This window comes from Lepus europaeus, chromosome 4, assembly GCF_033115175.1.
Source record: "Lepus europaeus isolate LE1 chromosome 4, mLepTim1.pri, whole genome shotgun sequence".
Taxonomy (NCBI): Eukaryota; Metazoa; Chordata; class Mammalia; order Lagomorpha; family Leporidae; genus Lepus; species Lepus europaeus.
Genome location: NC_084830.1, coordinates 12082650 through 12104062, shown reverse-complemented (window position 1 = coordinate 12104062; position 21413 = coordinate 12082650).

The following is a 21413-nucleotide window of genomic DNA, read 5'->3' as shown; positions in this document are numbered from 1 at the left end:
AAGATTTGGGGGTTGGGAACAGGAGTACTTAAAGAGGCACCCAATGACATTTCAACATGTATGGTTGAAAATTGGGCTAAATCTGTGTGTACCCCAACACATAACCTAGGTTTGTGCAACCTGCACTCACTAGATGTGTCCCCGGGCCACCACTGCAGTCTTAAGGGTGTGCACACGATGGAATGACCTCAGAAAAGAAAGTCTGCCAGACACTGGCCTTGACTCAGGACCACCTGGCAGGGAACTCTGTAGCTCTGCATACCTGTAGCAGAGGCTGTCATAGTCCCTTGGTCCCTTGTATCCATCCCTCTTGCTACCAAAGGCTTCAGCAGGAGAAGATAGAGATTGGATGAACAGGAATGGTGCATCTTGTCTGAGTTAGGATGCTCTGCCTCCTGTTTTTTTTTTTTTTTTTAACTTACAAAGCAGCTAGCCAATTAGTATAGTAGTTATTAGTTAACTTATATATAAGTTTCTACCAAACTTAGTGACTTAAAACAACCAACATCTATCTTTCTAAAAGTTTCTATGGTCAGGAACCTGGGTGTAGCCTAGCTGGATTCTTGGATTTAGAGTCTTAGTCCATTTTCTTAAGAATGCTTGAGGCTGGATAATTTATAGTTAACTTGGTTCATGGTTCTGGAGACTGGAAATCCCAAGAAAAGACATGCATGACATTGGCACTTGGTGAGGGCCTTTGTGATGCATCATAGCCTGGTGGAGGGCCTCCCAATTGCGTCAGCTCCAGTTCCTCTTCTTCCCCCCTCAAGGTCTCATCTAATTCCAATGATCTCTGAAGGCCCATTCTCCAAATACCAATAACAAGTGAATTTGGGGGCTGGTGCTATGGCGTAGTGGGTAAAGCCACCGCCTGTAGGGCCAGTATCCCATATGGGTGCCGGTTCTAGTCTCGGCTGCTCCACTTCCAGTCAGCTCTCTGCTGTGGCCTGGGAAAGCAGTGGAAGTGGCCCAAATCCTTGGGCCTCTGCACGCATGTGGAAGACCCAGAAGAAACTCTTGGCTCCTGGCTCCTGGCTTCAGATTGGCGCAGCTCCAGCCATTGAGGCCATCCAGGGAGTGAATCAGCAGATGGAAGACCTCTTCCTCTCTCTGCCTCTGCATCTGCCTCCCTGTAACTCTGCCCTTCAAATAAAATAAATAAATATTTAAAAAAAACACAAGTGAATTTGGAGACTTTCTTTCTTTTTTTTTTTTTTTGACAGGCAGAGTGGACAGTGAGAGACAGAGAAAGGTCTTCCTTTACTGTTGCTCCAATGGCCGCTGCAGCCAGCACACCGCGCTGATCTGAAGCCAGGAGCCAGGTGCTTCTCCCAGTCTCCTACGCAGGTGCAAGGCCCAAGCACTTGGGCCATCCTCCACTGCACTCCTGGGCCATAGCAGAGAGCTGGCCTGGAAGAGGGGCAACCGGGACAGAATCCAGCGCCCTGACCACTGGGACTAGAACCCAGGGTACTGGCGCCACAGGTGGAGGATTAGCCTATTGAGCCTCTGCACTGGCCTGGAGACTAACTTTCTAACACATGGACTTTGAAAGGGACAAATTCAAACCATAGCAGGGCCTCTGAAAGGTTGCCTTCAAAACATTTCTCCATGATGGTGGGGCTGCTTTCAAACTCCCTCACATGGTTTTTGGCAAGATTTGACTCCTCCCAGGCTATTGGACTGAGGACCTCAGTTTCATATTGTGTGGGCTGTTCCACTGGGCAACTAACAACATGGTAGGTGGCTTCACCAAAGCCAGCAAGGGAGAGGGAAGGAGAGAAGGTATAAGAAAGATGGAACTGGGGCCTGCGCTGTGGCTTAGTGGGTAAAGCCACCGCCTGCAGTGCCGGCATCCCATATGGGTGCCGGTTTGAGTCCCAGCTGCTCCACTTCCAATCCAGCTCTCTGTTATGGCCTGGGAAGCAGTAGAGGATGGCCCAAGGCCTTTTGCCCCTGCACCCGCATGTGGCTCCTGGCCTCAGATCTGCGCAGCTCTGGTCATTGAGGCCAATTGGGGAGTGAACCAGCAGATGGAAGACCCACCTCTCTCTCTCTCTCTCTGCCTCTCCTTATCTCTCTGTGCAACTCTGCCTTTCAAATAAATAAATAAATCTTTTTTTTTTAAAAGAAAGGTGGAATTAGGAGCTTTTAATAGACACTCTGTCATTAGGAATCCTGAGCAAACCATTCATAGAAAGATCCTCTTCAGATCAGTTACAGCTTCAATGGAGGGGACCTTACCTGGTGCTACTGTGCTACCTCAGGGAAATTAGGATTAAAGTCCTACCTCTTAAGTCTTCACAGGTGAACTCAAAAGACATGCCTGATAATTCCGTAAGCCAAAAGAGACCTTAAGTACCTCTTCAAAAGACGGAAAGATAAGTAAAGCTTTTGCTTTCCTCACATGAAGACTGCTGCACCTTAAGACAGACATGCTGTACCTGCCTCTTTTAATTCTCTCTGGGAACTGTTATTGACAATAAAACTCCTAATGGGTTCTTCTGGTATAATTCTCTATGCTCAAGCTAAATGGGTTTATAATCTACATAAGGGTAGCCTATCATCACACACTATCTGGGAGATGTGAGATATGTTCTTTCCATCTTAAGGGGCACACCACTTGCAATTGGTTTTGTTCTGGTTTTTGCTTATGCTAATTAACAAACTTAAATGTTTCAGAACTCAATGACTTCTGGGAATAACTGACCATGTAGGAGACACAGCCACTGGTGGTGACTGAAAGTGCTCTAGCTCACGAGACAAATTCGTTAGATAAGACAGGCGAAGACTTCCAGACCCAGGACAGGCAGGGCCTGTGCTACACCCCTCATAAGAAGGAAGCAGCTATAAAAGATATGATGATTCTACGCTCCTCAACATCCTTTAGGATTTAGGGCTGGAATCTGAGGGGGGAATGATGTAGGCAGGCAGATTAGGATAAATTTGTGTGCTAGAAGACCACAGCTTCACCACACCCCCTGTGTGATCTCACATCTCTACCTGCTCCCACCTATACACCCACCTGCCAATCAGGCTATGCAGCCACGCCCCTTTGAAAGTGGATAAAAGGCCTGGGACTTCGTGGGCCCCTCCCTTTATTGCCCTTATTGCCCTTATTGCTTTGTGTGTTGCCCCACACCTTTGGGGCGCGTGGCCTTTGGGTCACCTGTTCCCTGCCTTCCTGCCTGCATGCTTGCTCCACACGGCTCCTGGACTGCTCTCTGCTTGGTATGGACCCAACTTAGCTTCTAGACTTCTCTTTCTCCCCTAAATAAAGCCCTCACTCTCCTACGCATTTCTCTCACTGAATGAAATCCTTAAAAAACTTTTAAAAAAAAAGAAAGATGGAAATCACAGTTTTTGTTACCTAATCTAAGAAATGATATCGCATTAACTTTTCCTTGAATCACTAGGTCCAGCAACAGAAGTCCTCCTTAAAAATGTAATTGGATCATCTCTCTCTCCTGCTTAAAAAATGAATATGAGCCCTTTAGGACATCTTTTGGGTCCTATGGAATATGGTCCCTGCCAACATTAGTGGTCACACTTCCTACCTGCCTCCCACCCTTAGAAGGTCTCAGATACCTGGTGGGTTTTGTTTAGTATTTACTTATTTATGTATTTTATTTGAAAGACAGAATTAGAGCAGAGGGGAGAGAGAAAGAGAGAGAAAGAGAGAGAGAGAGAGAGAGAGATTTTGACTTATTTTCCATCTGCTGTTTCCTACCTCAAATACTGCCACTACCAGGACAGGACCAGGTGGAAGTCCTTCTGGGTCCTCTGGATGGGTGGCGGGGACACAAGCACTTGAGCCATCACTGGCCGCCTCCCAGTATGTGCTAGCAGAAAGCTGGACTGGAAGAGGAGTAGCCAGACTGTGAACCTAAGCCCTCTTGTGTAGGTTGTGGGCATCCAAGCAGTGGCCTATCCCACTCTGGCGCTCCATGAACCCACCAGACTCAGGCTCCTTCTGGCCTTAGGGCCTTGGCTGAGTGAAACTCAGCTCCTTTCACCTGGCTCTCAGCTCAAACGTCATCTCTTTGAAGACTCTTGGTTGACCACCCAAGTAAAGTAGCTGCCTCCTATGGCCTCTGTACCCAGCCACTTGCTTTCTTTATAATGACCAGTATTTTCCTATATTATATTATATTAATTATATCATGTTATATTATATTATATTGTTTATTGTATGTCTCCCACAACTAGAAGATAATGCCATAAGGGCAGGGCTTTTATCTGTTTGTTTTCTTTGCTCCTGTAGCTCCAACATGGAGAACACACCATAGACACTGGTTAGAGGGTTGGTAGTGAGTGAATGAATGAATAAATGAATTAATTTACCCTTTTTTATGACAGCTGTTAAGATTTTGTAGAAGGCTCTCAGGGCAACCTGGGATCTTTTAAATCTAAACATACCCAGATTTCAACAATTCCTTGTCAGATATGGTTCGGGTGTCCTCCATGTCCAGGGAGCCCTCACTCAGAAGTGTTTCAGTTGTTATTACCTTTCAAGTAAGGCACTTAGGGCAGACAAAACATTCCAGACAATGTCTGAACCACTGTATTTACATCACTATCGACTCTTCACTCTGGCTAAACCCTGCTACCATCAGCCCCTTTGGGTTTTTCCCTCTCTTGGAAGCCTCCCTCCATGCTACTCTGGCTGGGGGTCTTTGACTCTAATAAATCTTGGTTTTTAAAGAGAGAGAGAGTGAGAGAGAGAAAACGTAATCACCTCTGATGTTTTGTGAATGTTTTTGACTTTAAGCTTGACAACGTCTAAAACTTTAGCAATGGGCCTTTAAAAGATGATACATGTGTATACCATTTACATACAAACACACTGAACATACCTCCCCACCTCATGCTGATTGTAGCTTTTTTTTTTTTTACATAATTCTCATAGTGTAGGGCCATTTCCTAATAGGTGGCCATTTCCTAATTGCTCTATAACTCATCTGCTTAAATGGGTACTTTTCTCAAATTCCCACAGAGGAACCATCTGCACTAGTATGTCCTACAGAACATTTGTAGGAGAAACAGCACTATAATTGGAAGCAAAAGATAGATCCATGTCCCACTCATTCATTCATTTGATTATTATTTGTTGAGAACCTATCATATCATAAGGACTATTTCAGAGTATGAGGACATACATAGCTAGAGGATGTTCCCTTCCTCATGAGTTTTACATAAACATGAGGAAATATTACAAAGGATTGCTCAAATTATACAGGGACTCAAAAGTCATCTGGTGACAAATGACCAATGATGACTTTGGGGTGTGTAGTTAGGGAGGGCATCGTTGAATGGCAAATTCTAACCTGAGTTCTGATTACTAAACTGGAGCAAGCTTTGAATGAGAGCAAAGGTGTTGAGATGGGAATATACTTGACCATGGAAAAAGAAGAAGAAAAAGAAGACTGGGACCTCAGGGTAGAGTGAGCAAGGGGAGCAGATAGCATGAGATGAGGTTAGCTGAGTTCATTAATTGCCTGGACCTGGACTTGATTCTCCGAGTAGGAAGGAGCATTGACAGACACTGAGCGGAGATGTGAGGATCGTGGGCCAAAAGGGAAGAAGATGCAGTGTTTTCTGTGGAGCAGGAGGGCCAGCTTCAGTCTGGGTAACCTGCTAAGCCACTCTCTCCACTTCACCTCTGCCTTCTCACGGAGGAACCATTGAGTACAGCCATCACTTAATATCCATGGTTATTGGTTCTGGGACACTCACCCACCAGACAGCAAAAACCTAGTTTGCTTAAATCTTTATATAAAATGGCAGAGTATTTACATATAACCTGTACAATTCTCCCACATACTTTAGATCATCTCTAGGTTACCATAATGCCTAATGCAATATAAACACTGCATACATAGTATTGTTTAGGGAATAATGACGAGAAATAAGCTTGCATATGTTCAGTATAGATGCAATTTTTTTCTCAAAATTTTTCAACTTGCAGTTGATTGATGCAGAACCCACCACTATGGGTTCTGTCTCTGATCATCCTTCAAACAGCTCCCATACTTCAATTTATCCACCTTTCGTAGTTGTTAGGAACATTCAAGTTAGGAAGGCAACAATAATGCCTTAGACTTACTATGTCCCATAGTCAGTTCTCTCTCTCTCTCCTCCTTGGAGACAGAGGGCAAGAGAAAAGAGAGCTCCCATCCACTGGTTCACTCCTCAAATGCCTGCATCAGCCAGAGCTGGGCCAGGCAGAAGCCAGACGCCAGGAATTCAGTCCAGGTGTCAGGAATCTAATCACTTGAGCTACCTCTGTTACCTCCCAGAGTCTGCACTGACAGGAAGCTGGAGGCAGGAGTCGGAGCTAGGTATGGAACCCAGGCTCTCCAATCTGGGCTGTGGTTGTTTTAACCACTACACCAAGTGCCCTTCTGATACAGAGAAGTCTAGGTGCTCTCCACAGTTTCTCAAGACAGTGCTGTCATCAGTATTCCCATTTCACAGTGGAAGAAAGTGAGGTCTAGAGAAACTAAGCAAGTTTGCCAAGATCACACAACTAGTAAGGGACAGAGCCAGTAGCCAAAACCAGCCAGGTTGGGACCAGTGTCTGTGTCCTTGAATGCTACACCAAGTTATCTCTCAAGGGCAGCCCGTGGCACTTGGGCCCTAGTAGCTATTACATTCGTTTATTTTGCTTGCATTTACATTATAGCTGGGCATGTGAACACAACTTCATCATCAGAATAAATTACCACCTTGAACAAGGATGACTGTATCTCTTCTGCCAGAGGCATTGAGATTGAAGACCTGCCAGACACTCCGAGCTCTCTGTTCCAGTCTTAAAGAAAACATGTATTCCTCAAGCCCTGTAATTAGGTAGGTTCCAGCATTTGCAGCAGCAATAACAGATAATTAGTTTACCCCCAAACTATGTGATACAATTAGTGTTTTCTATGTGATGTTGGATAGATTTATTCCAAAGTCACAGAGGAGAACTGCAGGTAGAAGCTAAATTTAAGCTTCCTCTTTGGGAGAAGCCAACCTGGTAATTACTATTTTAAATTCCCTGCCGAAAATGAGTCAACAAATCACCTTGGTCATTAACCATAACCAAGGCAGGATCACCTGAAAGTCTGCCTGGAATAGCAAAAGCAGTGCTGGCTTCAAAGTTAAGAGATGTGGGCTTGAGAGGGACACTCTACTACTTCCTCATCACAGGGATCACAGAAGGGCCAGGAGAAGATGGTCTGTTCTTAGGGAACTTGTGTCCACATGCAGTGTCAGGACATGTTGCCACCAACTCCAACCACGAGGGACAAGCTTGACTGGCAGAGAAAGATGGAGTGTCTCTGGTTCTCAATGATATTACTGAGGGACTAGATAAGTAGACTGTGAAACTGCCTTATATTCAGACATTTTGGTATATGAGAAAATAGGTCTTTTGATAATTGTACCATTTTGAATGGGGTTTCTGTTACCTGAGGTTGAATGTGTACTAACTGATGTGTTGGGCAATCATGAGGGGAAATTGAGACAGTGTATGTAAAATGTGTTGTATGTTGTCCAAAGTAAAATAATATTAATATAAAGTGAAGGTTCCGCAAATCAGCATCTTTATGTTTTTGTTGTGATGTTTTCTTTACCTGTTACACAATGATGACATTTTAGGCAGAGGAGTAGAGAATGTAGAATATAGTACGGAAAGGCTAAAGATTATAATAATCATGCAGGAATGGGAACTGTGTGGTTGTGGGCTGTCACTGGCCCTATCTGAGCCCAGGGCAGACATCAATAATCAAACACAGAGTATCTCTATGGGCTGGAAAATCTCTCAAGGAAGTAGCTACAGCCACTGTAGGCTCATCTCATTTGTTTTCTTTCTGCTACAGATCACTGCCTCTCTGTGCCTGATGAGAAAGTTTATATACATTTTGTCATTAAAAAAGTTATTATTAAAGTATTATGTTTTATAATTGTGTAATGTATAACAAAGTCATATAACAGTAATATGCTACACATATATTATGTACATAAGTATGTGTTATATGCTTAGATACACAATTCCATAATGTATTATATAATTATTGTAATAACTAACGTCCTAGGAATTTATACTTTCAAAGATTTATCACTGTGAAAGGAATGTTTGGTATTCCCTTAAAGACATATATATCAGTATGTAGAACACATGACTCTATAATTCATTATCAAATAATAATAATCAGTTTCCTGATAATTAGTGAACTTTCAAACATTCTTACTGTGAAAGGAGTGGCTTGGCTTTCTGTAAATGGAGTTTCAAGCAAGCAGGGCTTGGAGGTGAGGTGCAGGACTGTCTCTTCTTTGCCTCCAGAGAGCACATCTCATAGAGGGAGAGTTGTGGAGCACAAAGCTGGGCTGGTTGGTGGCCTCCGTGTGATCTCGGCACATCCAGGCAATTTATGTGGCTGCAGGGCCTAACCCTAAACCGCTGCCAGGACTGGGGTGGCTGAGCATGGACACACGATGGCTTCTGTTCTGGTTTACCCCCACTCCAGCCCTTGAACTTATTTGGAATAGAACAATACAGTTTATAAATGAATGGATGGTGTTTTCATCCCTGAAAGCAAAGAGTTGAAGACTTTGTGGTAAAGACACAAAGCCAGAGAGGCCGAGGGAGGGGGCAAAAATCTCTCCGTTCCCTGTCAGGGTAGCTAGCTTCCCGAGACTCCTCTTCCACCAGAGGTGGAGGATGGGAGTCCTGGCCCAAGCTGCCAGGTACACAAAAGGTTAGCCAAGGTAATGCCCTTTTACATCTCCAAGGCTGTCTCTAAATTACTGAGGATAAATAATCCTCAAGTTCCAAATGGACAAGGTTAAGTAACTCCACTTGGTAGGCCAACTGACATTGCTACTTGGGGAAACTGTGGTCAATTGCAAAATGTCTCTCATTTCCTCATTCCTCCTCTCCTGCATCCCCACCCTGTGCAGTGTGGCTTTGCAGCTCCTTTGTCTGCAAGATGGAGTCATGCCTCAGTCTTTGGTCCTGGGCTGGCCGTAGGGCAGGCTTTGGCCAATAGAGTGCAATGGAAGTGACATGAGCCAGTTTCAAGCCTGGGCCTCCTACCAGAGACCTCTCTCTCTTGGAATCCCCCTAGACATCATATAAGTATGCTTGGGCTATCCTGCTCAAGAGTGAGACAAGCCATCCTTAATCAGTGCTTCCCACAGAGCCAGGAGTTGACCTGGTGGCCGCCTGCATGCATACAAATACACTTGGTAAGACCAGATGAACTGCCCACTCTACATATGACCTGCTTAAAGAATCATGAATGAGGTCAGGCTTTTTAGGGTCACTGCATCTTGAGGTTTGTTACAAGACAGATGTAAACATTTTTCAGAAGGCTCACTGCTTTTACACGTGTGCCTTATCCTGCTGTGCACGCATATCAGGAAGGGCAGATATTGAACAAGAAGTCAGAAATGTGGGTTCTGCAGCCTTTGCAAGTTCTGCAACAGCCCAGAAATTGCTAGAAAGGTCATGAGAGCCATGTCTCTCAGAATTTGCCTTCCAGATCCACACCCCCACATCTGAGTATATTAATTTATATTCGGGATGCAGTGAAATAGGCATTCTTGTGCTGATGGCAATGTGAGTAGGCACATTATTCATTAAATGAATATTTACTAAAATATACCCTATGTCCAGGCATGGTGATATGAGATGGAGTTATAAGGTGAAAACACAGAGCTTCTGTCTTCACAAAGCCCACAATTTATAGGGAATAGCAGACAAAAAGTTAATCATGAAACCAGCTCATACATAAAATGAAATGTTGGAAAGGAACTTGGCAACATGTTCCACAGGCTTTAAATTATTTTTACTCCTTGGTACAATGATTTCTTTTCTGAAAATATATCATAGAGGAATGATCCAAAATGAAAAAAAGGTCTTATTCACAAAATGTTCTTCTCTAAATATAAGTATAGGAGAAATAGATGAATTCCCAAGATCAAATTAGATATGATATATAAACCAGCTAGAGCATTATGCAGTCATGAAAATTGTTTATTAAGAGTGTATTATAGCAAAATGATTATGCTATGTGCTCAGTAAAATAAAGAATTCAGAAATATACTCGCAACAGCATTAACCTTATGTAACAAAATAAAGGTTGGGATAGAATATTCTTAGTGTTTATAGTGGTTTGGACAAATAGTGGGAAAAAGTGATTAAAGACACTTATTGGGACTGGCACCGTGGTATAGTAGGCTGTTTCTACTTGCAGGACCAACATCCTGTATGGGTAATGGTTTGAGTCTGGGCTGCTTCGCTTCTGATCCAACTCCCTGCTAATGTTCCTGGGAAAGTAGTGGAAGATGGTACAAGTGCTTGGGCCCCTGCACCCACACAGGAGACCTGAAAGAAGCTCCTAGCTCCTGGCTTTGAATCAGACCAGCTCTGGCTATGTGGCCATTTGGGGAGTGAACCAGCTGATGGAAGATCTCTCTCTGTGTCTCCCCCTCTCTCTGTAACTCTGCCTCTCAAATAAATAAATCTTTTAAAAAAGTTGTCACATTGACTTTTCAAAATAATTATTATTATTTCCATTTTACAGATAAGTAAAATGAGCTCAGAGTAGCTGAATAACCTTTTCATGCTTATACAGTGGGCAGATGGTAGAAGTTGGATTTGAATTGTGGAATGTTTGACTCTAAAGACTATCCCCTTTTCATTAGAGCTGTCAGACTTATTATTAAAGAGATTATGGACAATTTCCATTTTTCTTGTTTCCCTCCTATTGGAACTTCCTAATTCTTCTTCAAAAAGTTTTATACTTTTAATTTTAAATGTAATTAAAAAAAAACAACTCCTTGTTCACTTGGTTTCCCTCTTGCCTAGTTCCGCAAGCCAAGTGTGTAGCTGCTTGTACGGAAACTATAAGCTCTTTGAAAGGGTTCTTCTAGTCTCCCAGATGGAGAATGCCTGGAATTCTTTTAAAAAGGGTTGTGTTAGCCAACTTTTCCTTACTGTAACTAGAATATCTGAGAGGCGTCACTTGGGAAGGAAGAAGGTTTATTTCAGCTTATAGTTTTAGAGGTTCCGAGTCCAAGGTTAGCCCCATTAGTGGCAAAATTTATGTGTGTGTGTGAAGGGAGGACCACACAGGGAAGCAGAGAGAGGGTGGCCAAACTCTGTGTAACCAACCCACTTAAAGGAACTACCTTCCAAGGGCATGCCCTCAATGACCCAAGGACATCCTGCTAGGTCCACCTCCCAGCCACTATAATTGAACCAGGCTTCTACCCTTAATTCATCAATCATTAACATAAGACTTTGGGATTTGAACATGAGTTGGGGAGCCAAATCCTGCTCTAACCATAACAAAGGGGCAGACCTTCCATTACATAATTGGAAAGAGTCTTAACATGCATCAAGCCCAATCCTATTCCTGATGTCCCAGATCCTTGTCACAGTGTCACTGTATACTTACAAAGAGGCTCCTCTTGAACACTCCAATAAATGTGAATTCTTTCTATTGCATTAGGCAGCCATATTCCATGGTTCATGGAATGCAGACACTCTTCCTTTGACTAAACTGAACCTTGTCTCCTAGTTCTATCCTTCCACGAGTGTTTGTCCCATGAAGCAGAAGGTGGCAGAAAGTGACAGAGCACTGTGGGGAATCAGAATGAGGACCAAAAGGAGGCAAGCGGCCAGCTGCAGGTCTAAACCCCATCATTCTCTTTCAGCTGTCCAGCATCCAGGTCTCCTGGAGAGGCCAAGAATTTATGGGTAAGGCAGGAGGCAGGACTGTTGTTGTTACCCACAACCCCAAGGCCTTTTATCCTACCTGCTGTCACACACATGAGCCCTTACTCAGAGATTATGAAGTTAGCACATAACAGCCAGGCTTGAACAGCCACAGCAAGGAGTCAGTCCAGATTTGTTTCTATCCTATAATTTGGAAAGTCTTCCCTGACAGTCCTTGAGTTTATGCTTCCACAACATAACTCTTCAAGGGCAATGTATATATTTTGCTATATTGGGAAGCATACAGTTGGTGTTCCATAAATACCTTTTGGACCTATGATTGTATGACCCAAATCAGTCTTCAAGAAGAATACTAGACATCCAGTTCAATAACTGTATTGAATGTGAACATGGTAAACATTATTCTTCCTCAGATACTAAGAAAGAAGAAGTTATTATCAATACTAAATGAAATTTTACCAGACAGTTTGCTTGGTATCTTTATTGATATTTCATTTAAATACCAACATCATTGGGTCAGTAATATCATCTCAATTTTATAACTAAGGAAACTGATGCTTTGATAGATTAAGCAATTTGATCAATTCAAATAGAATTATCTGATTCCAACATCCATACCCATGTAATGGATGTGTGCTTCAAATATCTTGAACTTGCAATAGTTCCTTTTGGCCATTTCTGTTCTCCAGCAAACCAAATATTGAATGCTACAGCTGCCTTACACCTGAGCCTGCACGAATCTTAACAAAAGCACCGACTTGCAGAATCTACTTATTATTTCAGTTTTGTAAGTGACTGTATGGTAATGAAAATGACCATTAGCTGATTTTCTACTATAGAGCAAGAATTTTACACACAAGCACCATGAATCCTAGGTGGGAGGGCATTAGTCTTACCATTTGACAGATGAGGAAATTGAAACTCAATAGGGTTGAGTTCTGACTTGATCTCACATCTCTCAGCCAGCTACACTCTAGATCAGACTCCCACCCTGTGCTATCCCATTTCATCAGTTTGTCCTATTGGCACTAAACTCTACAGGGATAAAAAGATGAGTGAGGTTGTTCTTGTCCCTTTGGGTCTTATTCTCATGTTGGAACAAAAGCTGAGGCCCCTGCTTCCTTGTGCTGCCCATTCTGCCCCATGTCCTCCCAGCGACTCAGGGATGGTTGGGAATATTCTGTCCTCTAGGTCATCATACTTTCCATCTTCCAGGCTCCTGGTTTCATCAGTTGGTCCTGCCACTTATTCATCATGTGATCATGGGATACATACTGAACTCATGTTGGGCTCATTCTCTTCATCTGTAACTGGAGACATTGTTTAGGCATATGGCATGCTGTATTTTTCAAAGAAAGTAGCCCCAGTGCATTCCATGTGCCGGTCTTGTGATGTGGACTTGACACTATGCCACTGAGAGATAGAGTCCTGTCCCCTTCTCTTGAACTTTACTATATCTATGGGACAGCTTTTTTTTTTTTTTGGACAGGCAGAGTGGACAGTGAGAGAGAGAGACAGAGAGAAAAGTCTTCCTTTTCCCGTTGGTTCACCCTCCAATGGCCGCTACGGCTGGCGCGCTGCGGCCTGCGCACCATGCTGATCCGAAGCCAGGAGCCAGGTGCTTCCTCCTGGTCTCCCATGTGGGTGCAGGGCCCAAGGACCTGGGCCATCCTCCACTGCACTCCCAGGCCACAGCAGAGAGCTGGACTGGAAGGGGAGCAGCCGGGACAGAATCTGGCGCCCCAACCGGGACTAGAACCCGGGGTGCCGGTGCCACAGGCGGAGGATTAGCCTATTGAGCCGCGGTGCCGGCTGGAACAGCTTTGATCTACAGACTACGGCAGAACTGGCTCTGCCTGGCTTCCAAGGCCAGATTCCAAGGAAGTACAGCTTCTGCCTTGTCTTGTCTCATGAGCCATGCATGTTGGGAACATGAATGACCTGTAGGAAGACTTGAAACTACGATAGCACATGGCAATACCACATGGGAAGATCAAGGGATGTGTGAGGAGCCTCAGTTGGTCCATTTCCAGGTTCTGAGTCTACCTAGGCCAGGTGATGATGAGCCAAGGAGCCCTAAGATGACTCCAGCATTCAGGCTGCTCCAGCTGAAGACAGATGAAACAGAGATGGGTACTGGTGGAAGTTTCAGCTGAACCCTGCTCTTTACTGCTGTGAATCATAGCTATTGTTTGAAGCTGCTGAGTTTTGGGGTGGCTGATTGTTCAGCCACGTTACCTGACCCAGAGGAGTAACTGACTCAAGGCATTTAAAGTGCTTAGTTCATCAGGTTTACCTGAGGTCACCTCTGTAATTTGGGATTGAAACAGTCTCAGGAAACTTGGATTTCTGGTGCTGGGAAATCAGAAATCGGGGTTTTTCAAGTTACTCAATTTCTCAGGAGGTGGGTTTCATCCAATTTCAAAAGATACAAGTCCACAGGAATGTAAAACTCAGTTCAAAACACACTGTAAACTGAGTCATTTTCACGAGACTATTTAAAAAAAGTAGAGCATATGCTTTAATTTTCTTAGAGCTTCCAAAAACAATAGGAAAGTCTCTCAAATGGAGCCATGTGTGTGCAGAGAATTTGTCCAGATTCCAAATTGTTCCCTAATTTCTTAGCCTAAGGAAAATTCTTTTGTTTCATTGAACCTGGAGGCAAAGAAAATTGTTGGACTGGAGACATGGCTTCTAGGCATGCACTTTGAAAAGTGATATCAGACAGATTATAGAATAAACCAGGAGAGTTTTCCCCTTTGATAACTGTCTCTGCATTTAGGTCTTGATTGTATAAGATACACACGTGATATGATGACTCCTAAGTGGTGTGGAGGAATGAGGAAACTATAGGTTTGGTTGTACTCAGATTGTAAAGTAATTGTTAAAATGAAAAGAGTTCTTAGGGATCCTATAGCTGAGAGCTGTTTCTGTATCTGAGCAGTTGTAAGCCAATTCCACGAATGAGACTTACAGGGCTAGTTTTGGAGCTGAGATCGGATCTGAAGGCATCTGCCTCTTTCCTGAGACACCCCAGCAGCCCAGCAGTAAAAGCATTTAAATCTCAAAAGAAAACTTTGAGCAGATCTTAAATGTTCTCATAAGAAAACAGCAAAATTTATCAGAAAACTCAACAACAATAAAAAAAGCAGTGACTACGTGAAGTAATGGATGTGTTAACTAACTTGACTGTGGTAAGCCTTTCACAGTATCTCCAATCACCTATACAATCTCATTTACTAATTATACTTCCATAAAGCTAGGAGAAAAAAAGAAGGAGGGCCAAGGTAAAGAGACAGTGAAAGTCAATAGAGAAGAAAGATTTGCCCCATTGTTTCCTGGAATTCCAAGCCATTCTGAATAGCCATCACTTTATTTAACTCCTTTTGTGAGGATACATTTGAAATGCACTTCCTTAGATTTAATCATGCCACATTTTACAGGTTGGGCATCCTTGACCTGAAAATCAGAAATGTTCCCAAATCTGGAACATTTTGAGCCCAACATGACATGCACAAAATTACTTAAATAATTGTATGGCATTAACTTTAGGTTATGTGTATAATGTAATGAAGCATACATCTCCTGTTTAGACTTGGGTCCTATCCCCATGATATCTCATTATGTTTGGCAAATACATACTCCAAAATATGGAAAGGTAGAGTTTACAGAGAGAGATTGAGAGAGAGAGAGAGAGAGAGGCAGAGACAGAGAGATCTTCCATTTGCTGTTTCACTCCCCAAATGGCTGCAATGGCTAGGGCTGGGCCAGGTCAAAGCTAGGAGCCAGGAGCTTCATTGGGGTCTCCCACATGGGTGGCAGAGGTCCAAATACTTGAGCTATTTTCTGCTGCTTTTGTAGGCACAACATGAGGGAACAGGATCAGAAGTGGGGCACACAGGACCTGTACCGGAACCCATATGGGATGCCTGTGTTGCAGGTGGTTGCTTAGCTCACTGTGCCACAATGCCAGCTCCTGGAAAAAAATCTTAAACACTCTGGTTCCAAGCATTTTGGATAAGGGATATTCAACCTATGTAATATATCAAAACATCACATTATACTCCATAAATGTAATAACCTTATGATTAATCTATTAAAGTAATAAAAAATTGGCAGCTTGTAAAGGATTCAGCCATAAGATACAAGTTTCCAATACACAAGGTGGATGAAGTGGAGTGCTTGTGTGTATGTGTGTGTGTAGCATGAATGGAACATAAACAGGATGGCTGAATAAGTGGATGTGGAGATGATGAATGTGTAAGCTGAGAACTGAAAGAGGAGGTTTTGTTTGCCAAGAGAGGGAGTGGAATAGAGGGTGCTTGGTACTGACAGCCACCACTCCTGACTTGGTGGAGTGGAGAGCGTTGTAGAGATCTGTATTAACTTTTTGTTACTGTAACAGAATGCCCAAGAAGGAAGTTTGTTTTGGCTCATGGATTTGGAAGTTCACAATCCACCATCATGTTGGCCTCATTGGTTTGGTCATCTGGTGATGTTGGAGGGTGACAATCGAATTTGTGCAGAGGAATGGTCTCGTGGCAAGCCAGGAAGCAGAGAGAGAGAGAGAGAGAGAGAGAGAGAGAGAGAGAAAGGTTAGGCCCAACTCAGCTTACACAACCAACCCTCTAGTGAGAATTACCTTCTGAAATGATGTAAGGACCTCTCACTAGGCCAAACTCTCAGACACCATAACTGGAGCACGTTTCCACTCTCTTACTACCAATGACACATGACTTTGGATATTGGACATCAGCATGATTTTAAGAACCAAATCTTGTTCAAACCACAGCAAGACCTCACTGAGCAAATAAGCAAAGGACAGGACTAGAAGACCTGGTAAGCCCTGGTAAGGAGTTTAGACTTTCTCCTGAGGGCAATGTGGAGTCACTGAGGGGATCTTAGAAGAGTTTCTCACACTTATTTTTTCAGAAAAAATATGGTAAAGAAATAGAGAAACATTTCTTTATTGAAGATAGTAGAACTGAGTTCTTTGAAAGAACTCATTGTATTCTGGAAGAATCTGGGTGACCTCTTGACAGGAATGGCATGAGGAAAGTAGATGATAGTATTTTAACTCTTTTTTTTTAAAAAAAGATTTGTTTATTTATTTGAAAGTCAGAGTTACGGAGAGAAATAGAGACAGAGAAATCTTTCATCTGCTGGTTCACTCCCCATATGATTGCAATGACCGGGGCTGGGTCAAGCTGAAGCCAGGAGGCAGTAGCTTCTTCTGGGTCTCCCATGTGAGTGCAGCTTCCCAAGGCCTTGGGCCATTGGCACGTTATCAGGGAGCTGGATTGGAGGTGGAGCAGCTGGGACTCAACCTGCACCCATATGAGATGCCAGCACTGCAGGCCATGGTTTAACCTGCTATGCCATAGTGTTGGCCCCTAGTCTTTTAACTCTTAAATCATGTGCCTTCTTCAGTTCGTTGTATTCTTACATCAGTTGAAGATTTGGCTTTCACCCACCCTTATGACAAACATTTTCATCATCTTTGATAAGTCAGGTACAGTATTAGGTGTCAGACAGTGTGAGCGGCCAGTGCTCACTGAACACAGTTTTCATATGCAAGATATGGTGTGGTGCTATGAACGGAGTGGCATGAGTTGGTGCACCGTAGAGCTCTTCTCACTTAAACCTTTCCTTGAGGAAATCTAAGGAGCTATCTTACCTGATAGTGTTCCGAAGTCTCTCCTTTTGTTGCCATAGCAACAGCATAGCATCCTGTGATTCTCATCTCTGTCCCTGCTGATCTTGGCTGGCTCATGTTCAGTTCTTGTCACATCCTTCTGTGAGAGATTATTATTGATTGCTGATTCTCTGTAGTTGCCTACCTTTTTAGATAAAAATTGATTTTATTTATTTGAAAGACAAGAGTTACAGCAAGAAAGAGAGAGAGAGAGAGAGAGAGAGAGAGAGAGAGAGAGAGGCCTTTTACCTGCCGGTTCATTCCCCAGACAGCTACAACAGCCAGGGCTGTGCCAGGCTGAAGCCGGGAGCCAGGAGCTCCTTCAAGTCTCCCACATGGGTACAGAGGCTGAAGCACTGGGGCCATCCTCCAGGTGCCAGGTGCATTAGCAGGGAGCTAGATCAGAAGTGGAGCAACCAGGACTCGAACCATTGCCATAGTGCTGGCCCCTTGAAGGGTTGACCTATTTTTATTATTTATTTCCATTTTATTTGAAAGTTACAGAGGGTGAGAGAGATAGAGACTAAAAATATTTATTGGGGGCCAGTGGTGTGGTATAGTAGGTTAAGCTTGTGCCTGCAGTACAGGTATCTCATATGGGCGCTGGTTCATGTTCCAGGTGCTCCTCTTCTGATCCTGCTCTCTCTTATGGCCTGGGAAAGCAGTGGAAGATGGTCCAAGTGTTTGGGCCCCTGGACCCATGTGGAAGCCCTGGAAGAAGCTCCTAGCTCCTGGCTTTGGATCAGCTCAGTGTCTGCTCTTGCAGCTATTTGGGGAGTGAACCAGCAGGTGGAAGACCTTTCTCTCTGTCTCTCCCTCTCTCTGTAGTTCTACCTCTGAAATAAATAAATAAATCTTTTATGAAAGGTTTATTTACTTGAAAGTCAGAATTACAGAGGGAGAAAGGAAAGATGGAGAAAGAGGATTTCCATCAGCTGGCTTACTCCCAAGTGGCTGAAATGGCCAGGGCTGAACCAGGCTGAAGCCAGAAGCCAGAATCCAGGAGCTTCATTGGGATCTCCCACATGGGTAGCAGTGGCCCAAACATTTGGGACATCATCTGCTGCTTTTTCAAGCCATTAGCAGGGAGCTGGTGTTGCAGGGGGCAACTTTACCCACTATACTACAACACTGGATGTGAGAAAGATTTTTCATTGGTTGGTTTACTTCCCAAAGTTCACAACCACCAGGGCAGGGCTAGGCTGAAGTCAGAAGCCTAGAACACAGTCTGGGTCTCCCATTCAGGTGGCAGGGTTCCAAGAACTTCAGCCATCATCTTCTACCTCCTAGGGTGCACATTAGTAGCAAACTGGAATCAGAGCAGAGCCAGAAGTGTAAAGCCACCACACAACACCCCAAACAGCCAAGTAAGGGAAAGGGCTTATTGATAGGGAAATCCCACAGGCCGGAGGGAGAGGGCAAAGAAGGAAGAAAGAGAGGGGGGTCAAGAGAGAGAGATCAGGAGAGAGAGGTCCAGAGGGCACATGTGCAGGAAGCAGGCCCTGTTATGCGCTTGCAGGTAGAAGGGAGGTAGGAGCAATGAATGAATCCCGTTAGGGTGGGGGTGGAGCTGATGCCTATGGTTGGGCCATTTGGTCACCTGACTTCTAGTGAGCCAGGCTGAGCCTGGGATGGTGCTGCACCTAAGAGACCACTTTACTAACGAGGAGTTGATCCTAGATATTTTCATATGGGAAGTGGGCATCCAAAGTAGCTTTTTTTTTTTTTTTTTTTGACAGGCAGAGTAGATAGTGAGAGAGAGAGAGAGAGAGAGAGACAGAGAGAAAGGTCTTCCTTTGCCATTGGTTCACCCTTCAATGGCCGCTGCGGCCGGCGCATCTCGCTGATCCGAAGCCAGGAGCCAGGTGCTTCTCCTGGTCTCCCATGTGGGTACAGGGCCCAAGGACTTGCTTGGGCCATTCTCCACTGCCTTCCCGGGCCATAGCAGAGAGCTGGCGTGGAAGAGGGGCAACCGGGATAGAATCCGGCGCCCCGACCAGGACTAGAACCCGATGTGCTGGCGTCGCAAGGTGGAGGATTAGCCTGTTAAGCCACAGCGCTGGCCCCAAAGTGGCATTTAAAAATCTTCACCGAATGCCTGCCCTGTGATTGGTTGGAAGATACATCATTATTTCTTTAACATCCTTAAGAGGCAAATATACATACCTTACTCTATTTCATATACACTTGAATTCTAAGTCTCATCTCAGTTCCAGAGCTTGAAAATGTGAAAGACTGGTGGCTTAGGTGGGGAAGGCTTCTCATAGTATCGTGTGACATATCTGGACACTTACAGTGTGTTCTGCTGTGCATTTGGAAAATGGCCCCAAAGATGTTTATATCCTAATTCTTGGAACTTGGGAGTGTTAACCTTACATAGGGAAAAAGAGGCTCTTGGCAGATTAGTTAAATTAAAGACTCCGATATGGGGAGATTATCTTTTATTATTATTATTTATTTGAAAGTCAGAGTTACACACAGAGAGAAGGAGAGGCAAAGAGAGAGAGGTCTTCCATCTGCTGATTCACTCCCCAGTTGGCCACAATGGCCGGAGTTGTGCCGATCTGAAGCCAGGAACCAGGAGCTTATTCCGGGTCTCCCACGAGGGTGCAGAGGCCCCAGGACTTGGGCCATCTTCTACTGCTTTCCCAGGCCATATCAGAGAGCTGGATTGTAAGTGAAGCAGCTGGGACTCGAACTGGCAGCCCATATGGGATGCTGGCATTGTAGGCAGTGGTTTTACCTGCTATGCCATAGCACCAGCCCTGGGAGATTATCTTGAATTACTCCAGTGGGTGCTAGAACTATCACATATGTTCTTGTGAGAGAGAGACAGGGGAGAAGTGACACATCCAGAGCAGAAGGGGAGTATGATCATGATACATGACTGGTAGATGCTACCCTTAAAGATTGGAGCCACAAGCCATGGACAGATGGAGCCACCAGAATCTGGGACAGGTGAGGACGGATTCTCCCCAAGGGCCTCTGGAGGGAGCGTGACTCACCAGACATCCCTGGTCATGCTGCTTTCAAATTTCTGGCCTTTGCAACCAACAGAATTAATCTCTTTTGTTTAAAACCACCAGATCTGTGGTATTTGTTGAGCAGCCACAGGAAACTGGCACACAAACCTGTGCTAAGCACCTGAACCATACACATTGTCTCACATAACCCCTGATGGTAGCACATGTGTATGTACACATGTGTGTGTTACAGTTGTGCTGTGTATGCTGCATTCTCTGACATGCCTCTCTAGCATTCAACTCATATATTTTTAAAATTTATTTATTTTTGGAAAGGCAAAGTTCCAGAGAGAGAGAAGGAAAGACAGAGAGAGACCCCAATGACCCCAATGGCCAGAGCTGGGCCAGTCCAAAGTCAGGAGCCAGGACATTTTTCTGGGTCTCCCACGTGGGTATGGGCCCCAAGGACTTGGACCATCTTCTGTTGCTTGCCCAGGCTCATTAGCAGGCACCTGGATTGTAAGTGTAACAGCCTGGACTTGAACCAGTGCCCATATGGGATGCTGGCACTACAGGTGGCAGCTTCACTGACTACACCACAGCACCAGCCCCCGTTCACTTAATATTTACTGAGTATCTACTACTCTCTTCAGCATGGTTCCAGATGCTTCAGATATATAGGTGAATGGAACAGATAATTGTTGCTCTCACTGAGTTATTTTTTAGACCCATATTATTTATGGTTTTATTTATTTATTTGAGAGAGAGAGAGAGAGAGAGAGAGAGAGAGAGAGATCTTTAATCTTCTTGTTCATGGCCCCCAAATGGTCACAACTGCACAATTGCCAGGTGTGGGCCAGGCTGAATCCAGGAGCCAAAACCTTCATCTGGGTCTTCCATGTGAGTGGCAGGAGCTCAAGTACTTGAGCCATCATCTGCTGCCTCTCAGGCGCATTAGCAGGGAGCTGGATCAAAGCAGAGCAGTGGGGACTCTAACCTGGTATGCCCATATGGGATGCCAACTTTG